The 20,845-nt window shown below is 34.6% G+C and overlaps 16 non-coding genes across 16 annotated transcripts; all 16 read right to left on the bottom strand.

The window, feature by feature from the left end:
* Nucleotides 1-883: 883 nt before the first annotated feature.
* On the bottom strand, nucleotides 884-966 carry TRNAL-CAA (transfer RNA leucine (anticodon CAA)). Its single transcript has one exon. It is a non-coding gene; the product is annotated as a tRNA-Leu (tRNA).
* A 1,046-nt stretch (nucleotides 967-2,012) lies between these two features.
* TRNAF-GAA (transfer RNA phenylalanine (anticodon GAA)) lies at nucleotides 2,013-2,085 on the bottom strand. Its single transcript has one exon. It is a non-coding gene; the product is annotated as a tRNA-Phe (tRNA).
* Nucleotides 2,086-4,116: 2,031 nt separating this feature from the next.
* Nucleotides 4,117-4,189, bottom strand: TRNAF-GAA (transfer RNA phenylalanine (anticodon GAA)). The gene has a single exon. It is a non-coding gene; the product is annotated as a tRNA-Phe (tRNA).
* A 900-nt stretch (nucleotides 4,190-5,089) lies between these two features.
* TRNAL-CAA (transfer RNA leucine (anticodon CAA)) lies at nucleotides 5,090-5,172 on the bottom strand. Its single transcript has one exon. It is a non-coding gene; the product is annotated as a tRNA-Leu (tRNA).
* Nucleotides 5,173-6,221: 1,049 nt separating this feature from the next.
* On the bottom strand, nucleotides 6,222-6,294 carry TRNAF-GAA (transfer RNA phenylalanine (anticodon GAA)). Its single transcript has one exon. It is a non-coding gene; the product is annotated as a tRNA-Phe (tRNA).
* Nucleotides 6,295-7,195: 901 nt separating this feature from the next.
* On the bottom strand, nucleotides 7,196-7,278 carry TRNAL-CAG (transfer RNA leucine (anticodon CAG)). Its single transcript has one exon. It is a non-coding gene; the product is annotated as a tRNA-Leu (tRNA).
* A 1,048-nt stretch (nucleotides 7,279-8,326) lies between these two features.
* Nucleotides 8,327-8,399, bottom strand: TRNAF-GAA (transfer RNA phenylalanine (anticodon GAA)). Its single transcript has one exon. It is a non-coding gene; the product is annotated as a tRNA-Phe (tRNA).
* An 899-nt stretch (nucleotides 8,400-9,298) lies between these two features.
* Nucleotides 9,299-9,381, bottom strand: TRNAL-CAG (transfer RNA leucine (anticodon CAG)). The gene has a single exon. It is a non-coding gene; the product is annotated as a tRNA-Leu (tRNA).
* Nucleotides 9,382-10,425: 1,044 nt separating this feature from the next.
* Nucleotides 10,426-10,498, bottom strand: TRNAF-GAA (transfer RNA phenylalanine (anticodon GAA)). The gene has a single exon. It is a non-coding gene; the product is annotated as a tRNA-Phe (tRNA).
* An 899-nt stretch (nucleotides 10,499-11,397) lies between these two features.
* Nucleotides 11,398-11,480, bottom strand: TRNAL-CAG (transfer RNA leucine (anticodon CAG)). Its single transcript has one exon. It is a non-coding gene; the product is annotated as a tRNA-Leu (tRNA).
* Nucleotides 11,481-14,254: 2,774 nt separating this feature from the next.
* TRNAL-CAG (transfer RNA leucine (anticodon CAG)) lies at nucleotides 14,255-14,337 on the bottom strand. Its single transcript has one exon. It is a non-coding gene; the product is annotated as a tRNA-Leu (tRNA).
* A 1,047-nt stretch (nucleotides 14,338-15,384) lies between these two features.
* On the bottom strand, nucleotides 15,385-15,457 carry TRNAF-GAA (transfer RNA phenylalanine (anticodon GAA)). The gene has a single exon. It is a non-coding gene; the product is annotated as a tRNA-Phe (tRNA).
* A 2,027-nt stretch (nucleotides 15,458-17,484) lies between these two features.
* On the bottom strand, nucleotides 17,485-17,557 carry TRNAF-GAA (transfer RNA phenylalanine (anticodon GAA)). Its single transcript has one exon. It is a non-coding gene; the product is annotated as a tRNA-Phe (tRNA).
* Nucleotides 17,558-18,455: 898 nt separating this feature from the next.
* On the bottom strand, nucleotides 18,456-18,538 carry TRNAL-CAG (transfer RNA leucine (anticodon CAG)). Its single transcript has one exon. It is a non-coding gene; the product is annotated as a tRNA-Leu (tRNA).
* A 1,047-nt stretch (nucleotides 18,539-19,585) lies between these two features.
* TRNAF-GAA (transfer RNA phenylalanine (anticodon GAA)) lies at nucleotides 19,586-19,658 on the bottom strand. The gene has a single exon. It is a non-coding gene; the product is annotated as a tRNA-Phe (tRNA).
* An 896-nt stretch (nucleotides 19,659-20,554) lies between these two features.
* On the bottom strand, nucleotides 20,555-20,637 carry TRNAL-CAG (transfer RNA leucine (anticodon CAG)). Its single transcript has one exon. It is a non-coding gene; the product is annotated as a tRNA-Leu (tRNA).
* Nucleotides 20,638-20,845: the final 208 nt, after the last annotated feature.

The raw sequence follows: 20,845 nt of genomic DNA, 5'->3' as shown, positions 1-20,845 counted from the left end.
AGGAGTGTTTGACACTCGACAAATGTCAAGCGAAACCCCTGAAAATGTATATTTTTATTTTTGCTTTGACTAGTTTTTGCAGCATGATTTCTATTTGAAACTCCTGCCATTTTGTTGTACATGTTTAATAACTTTCATTAACTCTTTGTGAATGAGTAGAAAAAAAATGCAATTTTGACAGATTTTTTTACATTTCCAATTTGACTCTATTCATCACGTTCATTCTAACCCTGTGTTTATGAGACAGGTGATGGTTGCACATAGAACACAATGTGCATGCATAATGTTACATCAAGTTTTATTTGATATTAGATGCAAATAATTGGAGCAAAAAAGGAGACAAAAATTTAGAGAAAATATTTTAATGATTGTTAACTTTCAATCTTGAAAACGTTTGTCCCAAAATGTGCTGAAACTTAGATGTCAGTATCGCATGCGCATTTCAGACTTTTTATTCTATGATTACCTACTTTTTCAGCTTTTGTTTATTAAGTACTGTTATGGTCTATTGAGGAATGAGGTAAACAAATATGAAATTAGACTTACCTGCAATTCAGTTTATAGAAATCTCCCAGAACAGCCCCATAGGATGTGGAATCTCCGACCTAATAGGGAAAGAGAACACAAAGAGGTGAAATAATCCTCCCCATTCACCGCCCATAGTATTTTTATGGTGCCAAGACAGCTAACATATGCACATAAAACCTATTTCAAAATCCTAGAGTTCCGTTTATAGATGACAATTTCAGATTCACCCCAAAAACTCCCAGGTAGTCATAACTTTGGGATCAGGTTTTTTAAGGATCATTGCTAAGTTTGGTTTGATCCCCATCTAATCAATAACTGAAGGGAATCTGTATAGTTTCATGAAACGAAAAGGTGATGTCAGAAGTGGGATTTGAACCCACGCCTCCAAGAGAGACTGCGACTTGACCGCAGCGCCTTAGACCGCTCGGCCATCCTGAATTCTTGTGGATTTTGTACCTTAACTCTTTCCAAATTAGTCAGCAGAAATATGACCATCAATTGTCATTGAAAATTATTTTAAAATAATTAATATTACAGTTTTTATTTCTATACATTTGTTTAAACTATTAGTTATCAAGCCTATTTTGAGCTAAAAGGCCAAGCCCCATTTGTTAAAAAATATGACATGTATCACTTTATGCAGTAATAACTCTGGAATGCTTCTACATATCCCCGTAATTCTGAAAGTGTTTTTTGTGACACATTGTACTTTACATTAACTGTAAATTTAGGTCAATAAACTTTTAGTTTTTTTCTGTGAAAATATCTAAAGTTTGCTTAAAATTTTGAAATATTAGTCATTTTTATTCTTTGACTGCTTATACCCTTAAACCAACTTGTCGCAACACACAAAAACATTAATAAATAGCATTTTTCATGTGTGTACTTTTTGTCAGCATTAATTTTCAAACCTCCTTTTATTTTGTTAGGATGTTAGAAATGTTAGATTTCTCACAAAATGCGGTGATGCATCATATTTCTTCAGAAACTACCATTTGGCCACACAGCAGGGCTTTGAAAATAAGAGCACTATTCGGGTTTTGGAATGCAGATTTTGCAAGAATAGTTTGCGGTAAAATTTTCAGAGTACCAAACGTACCAAAACAGCAGAAACCCCCCCCAAAGTGACCCCATTTTAGAAATTACTTCTCACAATGAATTCATATACACCACAGCATTTCATAGTCAAACATACATGGCTGAAATCATTCAGCTAGTGTCTGATACATGATGCCTGTATCAGCTATCCGGTTCCCACTAAATCCTCTTACAGCTTAGTGAAATGGAAATAAACAAAATAGAGGAAAAATTAAAAAAAAAAAATAATTTGCTCAAAAGGAAAAGCTCCCATTTCTTATCTTTTCAACATTTTATTTTCTGTAGATAGTTAAGATTTTTAGGCCTTTTTCATTTTCTTTAAGTCATCAGCCCATGTGCTTTGTTCATTTTCTCCTTAAAATGTAAACAGTGAAGAAAAATTTTGTTGCCGAAACCCGGGATCGAACCAGGGACCTTTAGATCTTCAGTCTAACGCTCTCCCAACTGAGCTATTTCGGCCAAACACAAACAACTTTAGGAGTGTTTGACACTCGGCAAATGTCAAGCGAAACCCCTGAAAATGTATATTTTTATTTTTGCTTTGACTAGTTTTTGCAGCATGATTTCTATTTGAAACTCCTGCCATTTTGTTGTACATGTTTAATAACTTTCATTAACTCTTTGTGAATGAGTAGAAAAAAAATGCAATTTTGACAGATTTTTTTACATTTCCAATTTGACTCTATTCATCACGTTCATTCTAACCCTGTGTTTATGAGACAGGTGATGGTTGCACATAGAACACAATGTGCATGCATAATGTTACATCAAGTTTTATTTGATATTAGATGCAAATAATTGGAGCAAAAAAGGAGACAAAAATTTAGAGAAAATATTTTAATGATTGTTAACTTTCAATCTTGAAAACGTTTGTCCCAAAATGTGCTGAAACTTAGATGTCAGTATCGCATGCGCATTTCAGACTTTTTATTCTATGATTACCTACTTTTTCAGCTTTTGTTTATTAAGTACTGTTATGGTCTATTGAGGAATGAGGTAAACAAATATGAAATTAGACTTACCTGCAATTCAGTTTATAGAAATCTCCCAGAACAGCCCCATAGGATGTGGAATCTCCGACCTAATAGGGAAAGAGAACACAAAGAGGTGAAATAATCCTCCCCATTCACCGCCCATAGTATTTTTATGGTGCCAAGACAGCTAACATATGCACATAAAACCTATTTCAAAATCCTAGAGTTCCGTTTATAGATGACAATTTCAGATTCACCCCAAAAACTCCCAGGTAGTCATAACTTTGGGATCAGGTTTTTTAAGGATCATTGCTAAGTTTGGTTTGATCCCCATCTAATCAATAACTGAAGGGAATCTGTATAGTTTCATGAAACGAAAAGGTGATGTCAGAAGTGTGATTTGAACCCACGCCTCCAAGAGAGACTGCGACTTGACCGCAGCGCCTTAGACCGCTCGGCCATCCTGAATTCTTGTGGATTTTGTACCTTAACTCTTTCCAAATTAGTCAGCAGAAATATGACCATCAATTGTCATTGAAAATTATTTTAAAATAATTAATATTACAGTTTTTATTTCTATACATTTGTTTAAACTATTAGTTATCAAGCCTATTTTGAGCTAAAAGGCCAAGCCCCATTTGTTAAAAAATATGACATGTATCACTTTATGCAGTAATAAATCTGGAATGCTTCTACATATCCCCGTAATTCTGAAAGTGTTTTTTGTGACACATTGTACTTTACATTAACTGTAAATTTAGGTCAATAAACTTTTAGTTTTTTTCTGTGAAAATATCTAAAGTTTGCTTAAAATTTTGAAATATTAGTCATTTTTATTCTTTGACTGCTTATACCCTTAAACCAACTTGTCGCAACACACAAAAACATTAATAAATAGCATTTTTCATGTGTGTACTTTTTGTCAGCATTAATTTTCAAACCTCCTTTTATTTTGTTAGGATGTTAGAAATGTTAGATTTCTCACAAAATGCGGTGATGCATCATATTTCTTCAGAAACTACCATTTGGCCACACAGCAGGGCTTTGAAAATAAGAGCACTATTCGGGTTTTGGAATGCAGATTTTGCAAGAATAGTTTGCGGTAAAATTTTCAGAGTACCAAACGTACCAAAACAGCAGAAACCCCCCCCCAAAGTGACCCCATTTTAGAAATTACTTCTCACAATGAATTCATATACACCACAGCATTTCATAGTCAAACATACATGGCTGAAATCATTCAGCTAGTGTCTGATACATGATGCCTGTATCAGCTATCCGGTTCCCACTAAATCCTCTTACAGCTTAGTGAAATGGAAATAAACAAAATAGAGGAAAAATTAAAAAAAATAAATAATTTGCTCAAAAGGAAAAGCTCCCATTTCTTATCTTTTCAACATTTTATTTTCTGTAGATAGTTAAGATTTTTAGGCCTTTTTTCATTTTCTTTAAGTCATCAGCCCATGTGCTTTGTTCATTTTCTCCTTAAAATGTAAACAGTGAAGAAAAATTTTGTTGCCGAAACCCGGGATCGAACCATGGACCTTTAGATCTTCAGTCTAACGCTCTCCCAACTGAGCTATTTCAGCCAAACACAAACAACTTTAGGAGTGTTTGACACTTGGCAAATGTCAAGCGAAACCCCTGAAAATGTATATTTTTATTTTTGCTTTGACTAGTTTTTGCAGCATGATTTCTATTTGAAACTCCTGCCATTTTGTTGTACATGTTTAATAACTTTCATTAACTCTTTGTGAATGAGTAGAAAAAAAATGCAATTTTGACAGATTTTTTTACATTTCCAATTTGACTCTATTCATCACGTTCATTCTAACCCTGTGTTTATGAGACAGGTGATGGTTGCACATAGAACACAATGTGCATGCATAATGTTACATCAAGTTTTATTTGATATTAGATGCAAATAATTGGAGCAAAAAAGGAGACAAAATTTTAGAGAAAATATTTTAATGATTGTTAACTTTCAATCTTGAAAACGTTTGTCCCAAAATGTGCTGAAACTTAGATGTCAGTATCGCATGCGCATTTCAGACTTTTTATTCTATGATTACCTACTTTTTCAGCTTTTGTTTATTAAGTACTGTTATGGTCTATTGAGGAATGAGGTAAACAAATATGAAATTAGACTTACCTGCAATTCAGTTTATAGAAATCTCCCAGAACAGCCCCATAGGATGTGGAATCTCCGACCTAATAGGGAAAGAGAACACAAAGAGGTGAAATAATCCTCCCCATTCACCGCCCATAGTATTTTTATGGTGCCAAGACAGCTAACATATGCACATAAAACCTATTTCAAAATCCTAGAGTTCCGTTTATAGATGACAATTTCAGATTCACCCCAAAAACTCCCAGGTAGTCATAACTTTGGGATCAGGTTTTTTAAGGATCATTGCTAAGTTTGGTTTGATCCCCATCTAATCAATAACTGAAGGGAATCTGTATAGTTTCATGAAACGAAAAGGTGATGTCAGAAGTGGGATTTGAACCCACGCCTCCAAGAGAGACTGCGACTTGAACGCAGCGCCTTAGACCGCTCGGCCATCCTGAATTCTTGTGGATTTTGTACCTTAACTCTTTCCAAATTAGTCAGCAGAAATATGACCATCAATTGTCATTGAAAATTATTTTAAAATAATTAATATTACAGTTTTTATTTCTATACATTTGTTTAAACTATTAGTTATCAAGCCTATTTTGAGCTAAAAGGCCAAGCCCCATTTGTTAAAAAATATGACATGTATCACTTTATGCAGTAATAACTCTGGAATGCTTCTACATATCCCCGTAATTCTGAAAGTGTTTTTTGTGACACATTGTACTTTACATTAACTGTAAATTTAGGTCAATAAACTTTTAGTTTTTTTCTGTGAAAATATCTAAAGTTTGCTTAAAATTTTGAAATATTAGTCATTTTTATTCTTTGACTGCTTATACCCTTAAACCAACTTGTCGCAACACACAAAAACATTAATAAATAGCATTTTTCATGTGTGTACTTTTTGTCAGCATTAATTTTCAAACCTCCTTTTATTTTGTTAGGATGTTAGAAATGTTAGATTTCTCACAAAATGCGGTGATGCATCATATTTCTTCAGAAACTACCATTTGGCCACACAGCAGGGCTTTGAAAATAAGAGCACTATTCGGGTTTTGGAATGCAGATTTTGCAAGAATAGTTTGCGGTAAAATTTTCAGAGTACCAAACGTACCAAAACAGCAGAAACCCCCCCCCCAAAGTGACCCCATTTTAGAAATTACTTCTCACAATGAATTCATATACACCACAGCATTTCATAGTCAAACATACATGGCTGAAATCATTCAGCTAGTGTCTGATACATGATGCCTGTATCAGCTATCCGGTTCCCACTAAATCCTCTTACAGCTTAGTGAAATGGAAATAAACAAAATAGAGGAAAAATTAAAAAAAAACAATAATTTGCTCAAAAGGAAAAGCTCCCATTTCTCATCTTTTCAACATTTTATTTTCTGTAGATAGTTAAGATTTTTAGGCATTTTTTCATTTTCTTTAAGTCATCAGCCCATGTGCTTTGTTCATTTTCTCCTTAAAATGTAAACAGTGAAGAAAAATTATGTTGCCAAAACCCGGGATTGAACCAGGAACCTTTAGATCTTCAGTCTAACGCTCTCCCAACTGAGCTATTTCGGCCAAACGCAAACAACTTTGGGAGTGTTTGACACTCGGCAAATGTCAAGCGAAACCCCTGAAAATGTATATTTTTATTTTTGCTTTGACTAGTTTTTGCAGCATGATTTCTATTTGAAACTCCTGCCATTTTGTTGTACATGTTTAATAACTTTCATTAACTCTTTGTGAATGAGTAGAAATAAAATGCAATTTTGACATAGATTTTTTTACATTTCCAATTTGACTCTATTCATCACGTTCATTCTAACCCTGTGTTTATGAGACAGGTGATGGCTGCACATAAAACACAATGTGCATGCATAATGTTACGTCAAGTTTTATTTGATATTAGATGCAAATGATTGGAGCAAAAGAGAAGGCAAAAATTTAGAGAAAATATTTTAATGATTGTTAACTTTCAATGTGAAAACGTTTGTCCCAAAATGTGCTGAAACTTAGATGTCAGTATCGCATGCGCATTTCAGACTTTTTAATCTATGATTACCTACTTTTTCAGCTTTTGTTTATTAAGTACTGTTATGGTCTATTGAGGAATGAGGTAAGCAAATATGAAATTAGACTTACCTGCAATTCAGTTTATAGAAATCTCCCAGAACAGCCCCATAGGATGTGGAATCTCCGACCTAATAGGGAAAGAGAACACAAAGAGGTGAAATAATCCTCCCCATTCACCGCCCATAGTATTTTTATGGTGCCAAGACAGCTAACATATGCACATAAAACCTATTTCACAATCCTAGAGTTCCGTTTATAGATGACAATTTCAGATTCACCCCAAAAACTCCCAGGTAGTCATAACTTTGGGATCAGGTTTTTTAAGGCCCATTGCTAAGTTTGGTTTGAGCCCCATCTAATCAATAACTGAGGGGAATCTGTATAGTTTCATGAAACGAAAAGGTGATGTCAGAAGTGGGATTTGAACCCACGCCTCCAAGAGAGACTGCGACCTGAACGCAGCGCCTTAGACCGCTCGGCCATCCTGACTTCTTGTGGATTTTGTACCTTAACTCTTTCCAAATTAGTCAGCAGAAATATGACCATCAATTGTCATTGAAAATTATTTTAAAATAATTAATATTACAGTTTTTATTTCTATACATTTGTTTAAACTATTAGTTATCAAGCCTATTTTGAGCTAAAAGGCCAAGCCCCATTTGTTAAAAAATATGACATGTATCACTTTATGCAGTAATAACTCTGGAATGCTTCTACATATCCCCGTAATTCTGAAAGTGTTTTTTTGTGACACATTATACTTTACATTAACTGTAAATTTAGGTCAATAAACTTTTAGTTTTTTTCTGTGAAAATATCTAAAGTTTGCTTAAAATTTTGAAATATTAGTCATTTTTATTCTTTGACTGCTTATACCCTTAAACCAACTTGTCGCAACACACAAAAACATTAATAAATAGCATTTTTCATGAGTGTACTTTTTGTCAGCATTAATTTTCAAACCTCCTTTTATTTTGTTAGGATGTTAGAAATGTTAGATTTCTCACAAAATGCGGTGATGCATTATATTTCTTCAGAAACTACCATTTGGCCACACAGCAGGGCTTTGAAAATAAGAGCACTATTCGGGTTTTGGAATGCAGATTTTGCAAGAATAGTTTGCGGTAAAATTTTCAGAGTACCAAACGTACCAAAACAACAGAAACCCCCCCCAAAGTGACCCCATTTTAGAAATTACTTCTCACAATGAACTCATATACACCACAGCATTTCATAGTCAAACATACATGGCTGAAATCATTCAGCTAGTGTCTGATACATGATGCCTGTATCAGCTATCCGGTTCCCATTAAATCCTCTTACAGCTTAGTGAAATGGAAATAAACAAAATAGAGGAAAAATAAAAAAAAAATAATAATTTGCTCAAAAGGAAAAGCTCCCATTTCTCATCTTTTCAACATTTTATTTTCTGTAGATAGTTAACATTTTTAGGCCTTTTTTCATTTTCTTTAAGTCATCAGCCCATGTGCTTTGTTCATTTTCTCCGTAAAATGTAATCAGTGAAGAAAAACTATGTTGCCGAAACCCGGGATCGAACCAGGGACCTTTAGATCTTCAGTCTAACGCTCTCCCAACAGAGCTATTTCGGCCACACGCAAACAACTTTAGGAGTGTTTGACACTCGGCAAATGTCAAGCGAAACCCCTGAAAATGTATATTTTTATTTTTGCTTTGACTAGTTTTTGCAGCATGATTTCTATTTGAAACTCCTGCCAGTTTGTTGTACATGTTTAATAACTTTCATTAACTCTTTGTGAATGAGTAGAAAAAAAATGCAATTTTGACAGATTTTTTTACATTTCCAATTTGACTCTATTCATCACGTTCATTCTAACCCTGTGTTTATGAGACAGGTGATGGTTGCACATAAAACACAATGTGCATGCATAATGTTACGTCAAGTTTTATTTGATATTAGATGCAAATAATTGGAGCAAAAAAGAAGACAAAAATTTAGAGAAAATATTTTAATGATTGTTAACTTTCAATGTGAAAACGTTTGTCCCAAAATGTGCTGAAACTTAGATGTCAGTATCGCATGCGCATTTCAGACTTTTTAATCTATGATTACCTACTTTTTCAGCTTTTGTTTATTAAGTACTGTTATGGTCTATTGAGGAATGAGGTAAACAAATATGAAATTAGACTTACCTGCAATTCAGTTTATAGAAATCTCCCAGAACAGCCCCATAGGATGTGGAATCTCCGACCTAATAGGGAAAGAGAACACAAAGAGGTGAAATAATCCTCCCCATTCACCGCCCATAGTGTTTTTATGGTGCCAAGACAGCTAACATATGCACATAAAACCTATTTCACAATCCTAGAGTTCCGTTTATAGATAACAATTTCAGATTCACCCCAAAAACTCCCAGGTAGTCATAACTTTGGGATCAGGTTTTTCAAGGCCCATTGCTAAGTTTGGTTTGAGCCCCATCTAATCAATAACTGAAGGGAATCTGTATAGTTTCATGAAACGAAAAGGTGATGTCAGAAGTGGGGTTTGAACCCACGCCTCCAAGAGAGACTGCGACCTGAACGCAGCGCCTTAGACCGCTCGGCCATCCTGACTTCTTGTGTATTGTGTACCTTAACTATTTCCAAATTAGTCAGCAGAAATATGACCATCAATTGTCATTGAAAATTATTTTAAAATAATTAATATTACAGTTTTTATTTCTATACATTTGTTTAAACTATTAGTCATCAAGCCTATTTTGAGCTAAAAGGCCAAGCCCCATTTGTTAAAAAATATGACATGTATCACTTTATGCAGTAATAACTCTGGAATGCTTCTACATATCCCCGTAATTCTGAAAGTGTTTTTTGTGACACATTGTACTTTACATTAACTGTAAATTTAGGTCAATAAACTTTTAGTTTTTTTCTGTGAAAATATCTAAAGTTTGCTTAAAATTTTGAAATATTAGTCATTTTTATTCTTTGACTGCTTATACCCTTAAACCAACTTGTCGCAACACACAAAAACATTAATAAATAGCATTTTTCTTGTGTGTACTTTTTGTCAGCATTAATTTTCAAACCTCCTTTGATTTTGTTAGGATGTTATAAATGTTAGATTTCTCACAAAATGCGGTGATGCATCATATTTCTTCAGAAACTACCATTTGGCCACACAGCAGGGCTTTGAAAATAAGAGCACTATTCGGGTTTTGGAATGCAGATTTTGCAAGAATAGTTTGCGGTAAAATTTTCAGAGTAACAAACGTACCAAAACAGCAGAAACCCCCTCCCAAAGTGACCCCATTTTAGAAATTACTTCTCACAATGAATTCATATACACCACAGCATTTCATAGTCAAACATACATGGCTGAAATCATTCAGCTAGTGTCTGATACATGATGCCTGTATCAGCTATCCGGTTCCCATTAAATCCTCTTACAGCTTAGTGAAATGGAAATAAACAAAATAGAGGAAAAATTAAAAAAGAAAAATTGCTCAAAAGGAAAAGCTCCCATTTCTCATCTTTTCAACATTTTATTTTCTGTAGATAGTTAAGATTTTTAGGCCTTTTTTCATTTTCTTTAACTCATCAGCCCATGTGCTTTTTTCATTTTCTCCTTAAAATGTAAACAGTGAAGAAAAATTATGTTGCCGAAACCCGGGATTGAAGCAGGGACCTTTAGATCTTCAGTCTAACGCTCTCCCAACTGAGCTATTTCGGCCAAACACATACAACTTTAGGAGTGTTTGACACTCGGCAAATGTCAAGCGAAACCCCTGAAAATGTATTTTTTTATTTTTGCTTTGACTAGTTTTTGCAGCATGATTTTTATTTGAAACTCCTGCCATTTTGTTGTACATGTTTAATAACTTTCATTAACTCTTTGTGAATGAGTAGAAAAAATATGCAATTTTGACAGATTTTTTTACATTTCCAATTTGACTCTATTCATCACGTTCATTCTAACCCTGTGTTTATGAGACAGGTGATGGTTGCACATAAAACACAATGTGTATGCATAATGTTACATCAAGTTTTATTTGATATTAGATGCAAATAATTGGAGCAAAAAAGGAGACAAAAATTTAGAGAAAATATTTTAATGATTGTTAACTTTCAATGTGAAAACGTTTGTCCCAAAATGTGCTGAAACTTAGATGTCAGTATCGCATGCGCATTTCAGACTTTTTAATCTATGATTACCTACTTTTTCAGCTTTTGTTTATTAAGTACTGTTATGGTCTATTGAGGAATGAGGTAAACAAATATGAAATTAGACTTACCTGCAATTCAGTTTATAGAAATCTCCCAGAACAGCCCCATAGGATGTGGAATCTCCGACCTAATAGGGAAAGAGAACACAAAGAGGTGAAATAATCCTCCCCATTCACCGCCCATAGTATTTTTATGGTGCCAAGACAGCTAACATATGCACATAAAACCTATTTCACAATCCTAGAGTTCCGTTTATAGATGACAATTTCAGATTCACCCCAAAAACTCCCAGGTAGTCATAACTTTGGGATCAGGTTTTTTAAGGCCCATTGCAAAGTTTGGTTTGAGCCCCATCTAATCAATAACTGAAGGGAATCTGTATAGTTTCATGAAACGAAAAGGTGATGTCAGAAGTGGGATTTGAACCCACGCCTCCAATAGAGACTGCGACCTGAACGCAGCGCCTTAGACCGCTCGGCCATCCTGACTTTTTGTGGATTTTGTACCTTAACTCTTTCCAAATTAGTCAGTAGAAATATGACCATCAGTTGTCATTGAAAATTATTTTAAAATAATTAATATTACAGTTTTTATTTCTATACATTTGTTTAAGCTATTACTCATCAAGCGTATTTTGAGCTAAAAGGCCATGCCCCATTTGTTAAAAAATATGACATGTATCACTTTATGCAGTAATAACTCTGGAATGCTTCTACATATCCCCTACATATATGCTAGCCACCTTAGGGAGAGACCCAAGTTGGGCTAAATGTAGCGGGCCAAAAGAGACCGAAAAGCCCTCTACTTAAAGGAAATACATAGTGGATGCTTTCCTGAAACGGAAAGTACTTGCAAGCAGCATAATACAAAGAATAGCAGTTTTATCCAGAATCCTTTGCAGTAGGCGGAGCTATGCAAATCATCTCTTTCCACCCCTGTCTAATCCACAGCGCTTGGAACCGCCAAGCGTGCAATGCTGCGGATTAGTTTCTAAATTTACACAGCCAACCAATTCCTACCTGTGGACACGTGTTTCGGGCTTTAGGCCCTCATCAGCACAGGGCTGGAATTGGTTGGCTGTATGGAGTGGGGCTCGGTGAGCAAGCGATACATATATGCTAGCCACCTTAGGGAGAGACCCAAGTTGGGCTAAATGTAGCGGGACAAAATTGCATATATGTATCGCTTGCTCACCGAGCCCTACTCCATACAGCCAACCAATTCCATCCCTGTGCTGATGAGGGCCTAAAGCCCAAAACACGTGTCCACAGGTAGGAATTGGATGGCTGTGTAAATTTAGAAACTAATCCGCAGCATTGCACGCTTGGCGGTTCCAAGTGCTGTGGATTAGAAAGGTGTGGAAAGAGATGATTTGCATAGCTCCGCCTACTGCAAAGGATTCTGGGTAAACCTGCTATTCTTTGTATTATGCTGCTTGCAAGTACTTTCCGTTTCAGGAAAGCATCCACTATGTATCTACATATCCCCGTAATTCTGAAAGTGTTTTTTGTGACACATTGTACTTTACATAAACTGTAAATTTAGGTCAATAAACTTTAAGTTTTTTTCTGTGAAAATATCTAAAGTTTGCTTAAAATTTTGAAATATTAGTCATTTTTATTCTTTGACTGCTTATACCCTTAAACCAACTTGTCGCAACACACAAAAACATTAATAAATAGCATTTTTCATGTGTGTACTTTTTGTCAGCATTAATTTTCAAACCTCCTTTTATTTTGTTAGGATGTTAGAAATGTTAGATTTCTCACAAAATGCGGTGATGCATCATATTTCTTCAGAAACTACCATTTGGCCACACAGCAGCGCTTTTTAAAATAAGAGCACTATTCAGGTTTTGGAATGCAGATTTTGCAAGAATAGTTTGCGGTAAAATTTTCAGAGTACCAAACGTACCAAAACAGCAGAAACCCCCCCCCCCAAAGTGACCCCATTTTAGAAATTACTTCTCACAATGAATTCATATATACCACAGCATTTCATAGTCAAACATACATGGCTGAAATCATTCAGCTAGTGTCTGATACATGATGCCTGTATCAGCTATCCGGTTCCCATTAAATCCTCTTACAGCTTAGTGAAATGGAAATAAACAAAATAGAGGAAAAATTAAAAAAAATAATAATTTGCTCAAAAGGAAAAGCTCCCATTTCTCATCTTTTCAACATTTTATTTTCTGTGGATAGTTAAGGTTTTTAGGCCTTTTTTCATTTTCTTTAAGTCATCAGCCCATGTGCTTTGTTCATTTTCTCCTTAAAATGCAAACAGTGAAGAAAAATTATGTTGCCGAAACCCGGGACCTTTAGATCTTCAGTCTAACGCTCTCCCAACTGAGCTATTTCGGCCAAACACAAACAACTTTAGGAGTGTTTGACACTCGGCAAATGTCAAGCGAAACCCCTGAAAATGTATATTTTTATTTTTGCTTTGACTAGTTTTTGCAGCATGATTTCTATTTGAAACTCCTGCCATTTTGTTGTACATGTTTAATAACTTTCATTAACTCTTTGTGAATGAGTAGAAAAAAAATGCAATTTTGACAGATTTTTTTACATTTCCAATTTGACTCTATTCATCACGTTCATTCTAACCATGTGTTTATGAGACAGGTAATGGTTGCACATAAAACACAATGTGCATGCATAATGTTACATCAAGTTTTATTTGATATTAGATGCAAATAATTGGAGCAAAAAAGGAGACAAAAATTTAGAGAAAATATTTTAATGATTGTTAACTTTCAATGTGAAAACGTTTGTCCCAAAATGTGCTGAAACTTAGATGTCAGTATCGCATGCGCATTTCAGACTTTTTAATCTATGATTACCTACTTTTTCAGCTTTTGTTTATTAAGTACTGTTATGGTCTATTGAGGAATGAGGTAAACAAATATGAAATTAGACTTACCTGCAATTCAGTTTATAGAAATCTCCCAGAAAAGCCCCATAGGATGTGGAATCTCCGACCTAATAGGGAAAGAGAACACAAAGAGGTGAAATAATCCTCCCCATTCACCGCCCATAGTATTTTTATGGTGCCAAGACAGCTAACATATGCACATAAAACCTATTTCACAATCCTAGAGTTCCGTTTATAGATGACAATTTCAGATTCACCCCAAAATCTCCCAGGTAGTCATAACTTTGGGATCAGGTTTTTTAAGGCCCATTGCTAAGTTTGGTTTGAGCCCCATCTAATCAATAACTGAAGGGAATCTGTATAGTTTCATGAAACGAAAAGGTGATGTCAGAAGTGGGATTTGAACCCACGCCTCCAAGAGAGACTGCGACCTGAACGCAGCGCCTTAGACCGCTCGGCCATCCTGACTTCTTGTGGATTTTGTACCTTAACTTTTTCCAAATTAGTCAGCAGAAATATGACCATCAATTGTCATTGAAAATTATTTTAAAATAATTAATATTACAGTTTTTATTTCTATACATTTGTTTAAACTATTAGTTATCAAGCCTATTTTGAGCTAAAAGGCCAAGCCCCATTTGTTAAAAAATATGACATGTATCACTTTATGCAGTAATAACTCTGGAATGCTTCTACATATCCCCGTAATTCTGAAAGTGTTTTTTGTGACACATTGTACTTTACATTAACTGTAAATTTAGGTCAATAAACTTTTAGTTTTTTTCTGTGAAAATATCTAAAGTTTGCTTAAAATTTTGAAATATTAGTCATTTTTATTCTTTGACTGCTTATACCCTTAAACCAACTTGTCGCAACACACAAAAACATTAATAAATAGCATTTTTCATGTGTGTACTTTTTGTCAGCATTAATTTTCAAACCTCCTTTTATTTTGTTAGGATGTTAGAAATGTTAGATTGCTCACAAAATGCGGTGATGCATCATATTTCTTCAGAAACTACCATTTGGCCACACAGCAGGGCTTTTAAAATAAGAGCACTATTTGGGTTTTGGAATGCAGATTTTGCAAGAATAGTTTGCGGTAAAATTTTCAGAGTACCAAACGTACCAAAACATCAGAAACCCCTCCCCCCCCAAAGTGACCCCATTTTAGAAATTACTTCTCACAATGAATTCATATACACCACAGCATTTCATAGTCAAACATACATGGCTGAAATCATTCAGCTGGTGTCTGATACATGATGCCTGTATCAGCTATCCGGTTCCCATTAAATCCTCTTACAGCTTAGTGAAATGGAAATAAAATAGAGGAAAAATTAAAAAAAATAATAATTTGCTCAAAAGGAAAAGCTCCCATTTCTCATCTTTTCAACATTTTATTTTCTGTAGATAGTTAAGATTTTTAGGCCTTTTTTCATTTCCTTTAAGTCATCAGCCCATGTGCTTTGTTCATTTTCTCCTTAAAATGTAAACAGTGAAGAAAAATTATGTTGCCGAAACCCGGGATCGAACCAGGGACCTTTAGATCTTCAGTCTAACGCTCTCCCAACTGAGCTATTTCGGCCAAACACAAACAACTTTAGGAGTGTTTGACACTCGGCAAATGTCAAGCAAAACCTCTGAAAATGTATATTTTTATTTTTGCTTTGACTAGTTTTTGCAGCATGATTTCTATTTGAAACTCCTGCCATTTTGTTGTACATGTTTAATAACTTTCATTAACTCTTTGTGAATGAGTAGAAAAAAAATGCAATTTTGACAGATTTTATTACATTTCCAATTTGACTCTATTCATCACGTTCATTCTAACCATGTGTCTATGAGACAGGTAATGGTTGCACATAAAACACAATGTGCATGCATAACGTTACATCAAGTTTTATTTGATATTAGATGCAAATAATTGGAGCAAAAAAGGAGACAAAAATTTAGAGAAAATATTTTAATGATTGTTAACTTTCAATGTGAAAACGTTTGTCCCAAAATGTGCTGAAACTTAGATGTCAGTATCGCATGCGCATTTCAGACTTTTTAATCTATGATTACCTACTTTTTCAGCTTTTGTTTATTAAGTACTGTTATGGTCTATTGAGGAATGAGGTAAACAAATATGAAATTAGACTTACCTGCAATTCAGTTTATAGAAATCTCCCAGAACAGCCCCATAGGATGTGGAATCTTACCTAATAGGGAAAGAGAACACAAAGAGGTAAAATAATCCTCCCCATTCACCGCCCATAGTATTTTTATGGTGCCAAGACAGCTAACATATGCACATAAAACCTATTTCACAATCCTAGAGTTCCGTTTATAGATGACAATTTCAGATTCACCCCAAAAACTCCCAGGTAGTCATAACTTTGGGATCAGGTTTTTTAAGGCCCATTGCTAAGTTTGGTTTGAGCCCCATCTAATCAATAACTGAAGGGAATCTGTATAGTTTCATGAAACGAAAAGGTGATGTCAGAAGTGGGATTTGAACCCACGCCTCCAAGAGAGACTGCGACCTGAACGCAGCGCCTTAGACCGCTCGCCCATCCTGACTTCTTGTGGATTTTGTACCTTAACTCTTTCCAAATTAGTCAGCAGAAATATGACCATCAATTGTCATTGAAAATTATTTTAAAATAATTAATATTACAGTTTTTATTTCTATACATTTGTTTAAACTATTAGTTATCAAGCATATTTTGAGCTAAAAGGCCAAGCCCCATTTGTTAAAAAATATGACATGTATCACTTTATGCAGTAATAACTCTGGAATGCTTCTACATATCCCCGTAATTCTGAAAGTGTTTTTTGTGACACATTGTACTTTACATTAACTGTAAATTTAGGTCAATAAACTTTTAGTTTTTTTCTGTGAAAATATCTAAAGTTTGCTTAAAATTTTGAAATATTAGTCATTTTTATTCTTTGACTGCTTATACCCTTAAACCAACTTGTCGCAACACACAAAAACATTAATAAATAGCATTTTTCATGTGTGTACTTTTTGTCAGCATTAATTTTCAAACCTCCTTTTATTTTGTTAGGATGTTAGAAATGTTAGATTTCTCACAAAATACGGTGATGCATCATATTTCTTCAGAAACTACCATTTGGCCACACAGCAGGGCTTTGAAAATAAGAGCACCATTCGGGTTTTGGAATGCAGATTTTGCAAGAATAGTTTGCGGTAAAATTTTCAGAGTACCAAATGTACCAAAAACAGCAGAAACCCCCCCCAAAGTGACCCCATTTTAGAAATTACTTCTCACAATGAATCCATATACACCACAGCATTTCATAGTCAAACATACATGGCTGAAATCATTCAGCTAGTGTCTGATACATGATGCCTGTATCAGCTATCCGGTTCCCATTAAATCCTCTTACAGCTTAGTGAAATGGAAATAAACAAAATAGAGGAAAAATTAAAAAAAATAATAATTTGCTCAAAAGGAAAAGCTCCCATTTCTCATCTTTTCAACATTTTATTTTCTGTAGATAGTTAAGATTTTTAGGCCTTTTTTCATTTTCTTTAAGTCATCAGCCCATGTGCTTTGTTCATTTTCTCCTTAAAATGTAAACAGTGAAGAAAAATTATGTTGCCGAAACCCGGGATCGAACCAGGGACCTTTAGATCTTCAGTCTAACGCTCTCCCAACTGAGCTATTTCGGCCAAACACAAACAACTTTAGGAGTGTTTGACACTCGGCAAATGTCAAGCAAAACCTCTGAAAATGTATATTTTTATTTTTGCTTTGACTAGTTTTTGCAGCATGATTTCTATTTGAAACTCCTGCTATTTTGTTGTACATGTTTAATAACTTTCATTAACTCTTTGTGAATGAGTAGAAAAAAAATGCAATTTTGACAGATTTTATTACATTTCCAATTTGACTCTATTCATCACGTTCATTCTAACCATGTGTTTATGAGACAGGTAATGGTTGCACATAAAACACAATGTGCATGCATAACGTTACATCAAGTTTTATTTGATATTAGATGCAAATAATTGGAGCAAAAAAGGAGACAAAAATTTAGAGAAAATATTTTAATGATTGTTAACTTTCAATGTGAAAACGTTTGTCCCAAAATGTGCTGAAACTTAGATGTCAGTATCGCATGCGCATTTCAGACTTTTTAATCTATGATTACCTACTTTTTCAGCTTTTGTTTATTAAGTACTGTCATGGTCTATTGAGGAATGAGGTAAACAAATATGAAATTAGACTTACCTGCAATTCAGTTTATAGAAATCTCCCAGAACAGCCCCATAGGATGTGGAATCTTACCTAATAGGGAAAGAGAACACAAAGAGGTAAAATAATCCTCCCCAATTCACCGCCCATAGTATTTTTATGGTGCCAAGACAGCTAACATATGCACATAAAACCTATTTCACAATCCTAGAGTTCCGTTTATAGATGACAATTTCAGATTCACCCCAAAAACTCCCAGGTAGTCATAACTTTGGGATCAGGTTTTTTAAGGCCCATTGCTAAGTTTGGTTTGAGCCCCATCTAATCAATAACTGAAGGGAATCTGTATAGTTTCATGAAACGAAAAGGTGATGTCAGAAGTGGGATTTGAACCCACGCCTCCAAGAGAGACTGCGACCTGAACGCAGCGCCTTAGACCGCTCGGCCATCCTGACTTCTTGTGGATTTTGTACCTTAACTCTTTCCAAATTAGTCAGCAGAAATATGACCATCAATTGTCATTGAAAATTATTTTAAAATAATTAATATTACAGTTTTTATTTCTATACATTTGTTTAAACTATTAGTTATCAAGCCTATTTTGAGCTAAAAGGCCAAGCCCCATTTGTTAAAAAATATGACATGTATCACTTTATGCAGTAATAACTCTGGAATGCTTCTACATATCCCCGTAATTCTGAAAGTGTTTTTTGTGACACATTGTACTTTACATTAACTGTATATTTAGGTCAATAAACTTTTAGTTTTTTTCTGTGAAAATATCTAAAGTTTGCTTAAAATTTTGAAATATTAGTCATTTTTATTCTTTGACTGCTTATACCCTTAAACCAACTTGTCGCAACACACAAGAACATTAATAAATAGCATTTTTCATGTGTGTACTTTTTGTCAGCATTAATTTTCAAACCTCCTTTTATTTTGTTAGGATGTTAGAAATGTTAGATATCTCACAAAATACGGTGATGCATCATATTTCTTCAGAAACTACCATTTGGCCACACAGCAGGGCTTTGAAAATAAGAGCACCATTCGGGTTTTGGAATGCAGATTTTGCAAGAATAGTTTGCGGTAAAATTTTCAGAGTACCAAATGTACCAAAAACAGCAGAAACCCCCCCCAAAGTGACCCCATTTTAGAAATTACTTCTCACAATGAATCCATATACACCACAGCATTTCATAGTCAAACATACATGGCTGAAATCATTCAGCTAGTGTCTGATACATGATGCCTGTATCAGCTATCCGGTTCCCATTAAATCCTCTTACAGCTTAGTGAAATGGAAATAAACAAAATAGAGGAAAAATTAAAAAAAATAATAATTTGCTCAAAAGGAAAAGCTCCCATTTCTCATCTTTTCAACATTTTATTTTCTGTAGATAGTTAAGATTTTTAGGCCTTTTTTCATTTTCTTTAAGTCATCAGCCCATGTGCTTTGTTCATTTTCTCCTTAAAATGTAAACAGTGAAGAAAAGTTATGTTGCCGAAACCCGGGATCGAACCAGGGACCTTTAGATCTTCAGTCTAACGCTCTCCCAACTGAGCTATTTCGGCCAAACACAAACAACTTTAGGAGTGTTTGACACTCGGCAAATGTCAAGCAAAACCCCTGAAAATGTATATTTTTATTTTTGCTTTGACTAGTTTTTGCAGCATGATTTCTATTTGAAACTCCTGCCATTTTGTTGTACATGTTTAATAACTTTCATTAACTCTTTGTGAATGAGTAGAAAAAAATGCAATTTTGACAGATTTTTTTACATTTCCAATTTGACTCTATTCATCACGTTCATTCTAACCATGTGTTTATGAGACAGGTAATGGTTGCACATAAAACACAATGTGCATGCATAACGTTACATCAAGTTTTATTTGATATTAGATGCAAATAATTGGAGCAAAAAAGGAGACAAAAATTTAGAGAAAATATTTTAATGATTGTTAACTTTCAATGTGAAAACGTTTGTCCCAAAATGTGCTGAAACTTAGATGTCAGTATCGCATGCGCATTTCAGACTTTTTAATCTATGATTACCTACTTTTTCAGCTTTTGTTTATTAAGTACTGTTATGGTCTATTGAGGAATGAGGTAAACAAATATGAAATTAGACTTACCTGCAATTCAGTTTATAGAAATCTCCCAGAACAGCCCCATAGGATGTGGAATCTTACCTAATAGGGAAAGAGAACACAAAGAGGTAAAATAATCCTCCACATTCACCGCCCATAGTATTTTTATGGTGCCAAGACAGCTAACATATGCACATAAAACCTATTTCACAATCCTAGAGTTCCGTTTATAGATGACAATTTCAGATTCACCCCAAAAACTCCCAGGTAGTCATAACTTTGGGATCAGGTTTTTTAAGGCCCATTGCTAAGTTTGGTTTGAGCCCCATCTAATCAATAACTGAAGGGAATCTGTATAGTTTCATGAAACGAAAAGGTGATGTCAGAAGTGGGATTTGAACCCACGCCTCCAAGAGAGACTGCGACCTGAACGCAGCGCCTTAGACCGCTCGGCCATCCTGACTTCTTGTGGATTTTGTACCTTAACTCTTTCCAAATTAGTCAGCAGAAATATGACCATCAATTGTCATTGAAAATTATTTTAAAATAATTAATATTACAGTTTTTATTTCTATACATTTGTTTAAACTATTAGTTATCAAGCCTATTTTGAGCTAAAAGGCCAAGCCCCATTTGTTAAAAAATATGACATGTATCACTTTATGCAGTAA

This window comes from Ranitomeya imitator, chromosome 10 (genome assembly GCF_032444005.1).
Source record: "Ranitomeya imitator isolate aRanImi1 chromosome 10, aRanImi1.pri, whole genome shotgun sequence".
Taxonomy (NCBI): domain Eukaryota; kingdom Metazoa; phylum Chordata; class Amphibia; order Anura; family Dendrobatidae; genus Ranitomeya; species Ranitomeya imitator.
Note: the sequence above shows the minus strand (reverse complement) of the source record. Positions and strands in the feature narration are given on the sequence as shown.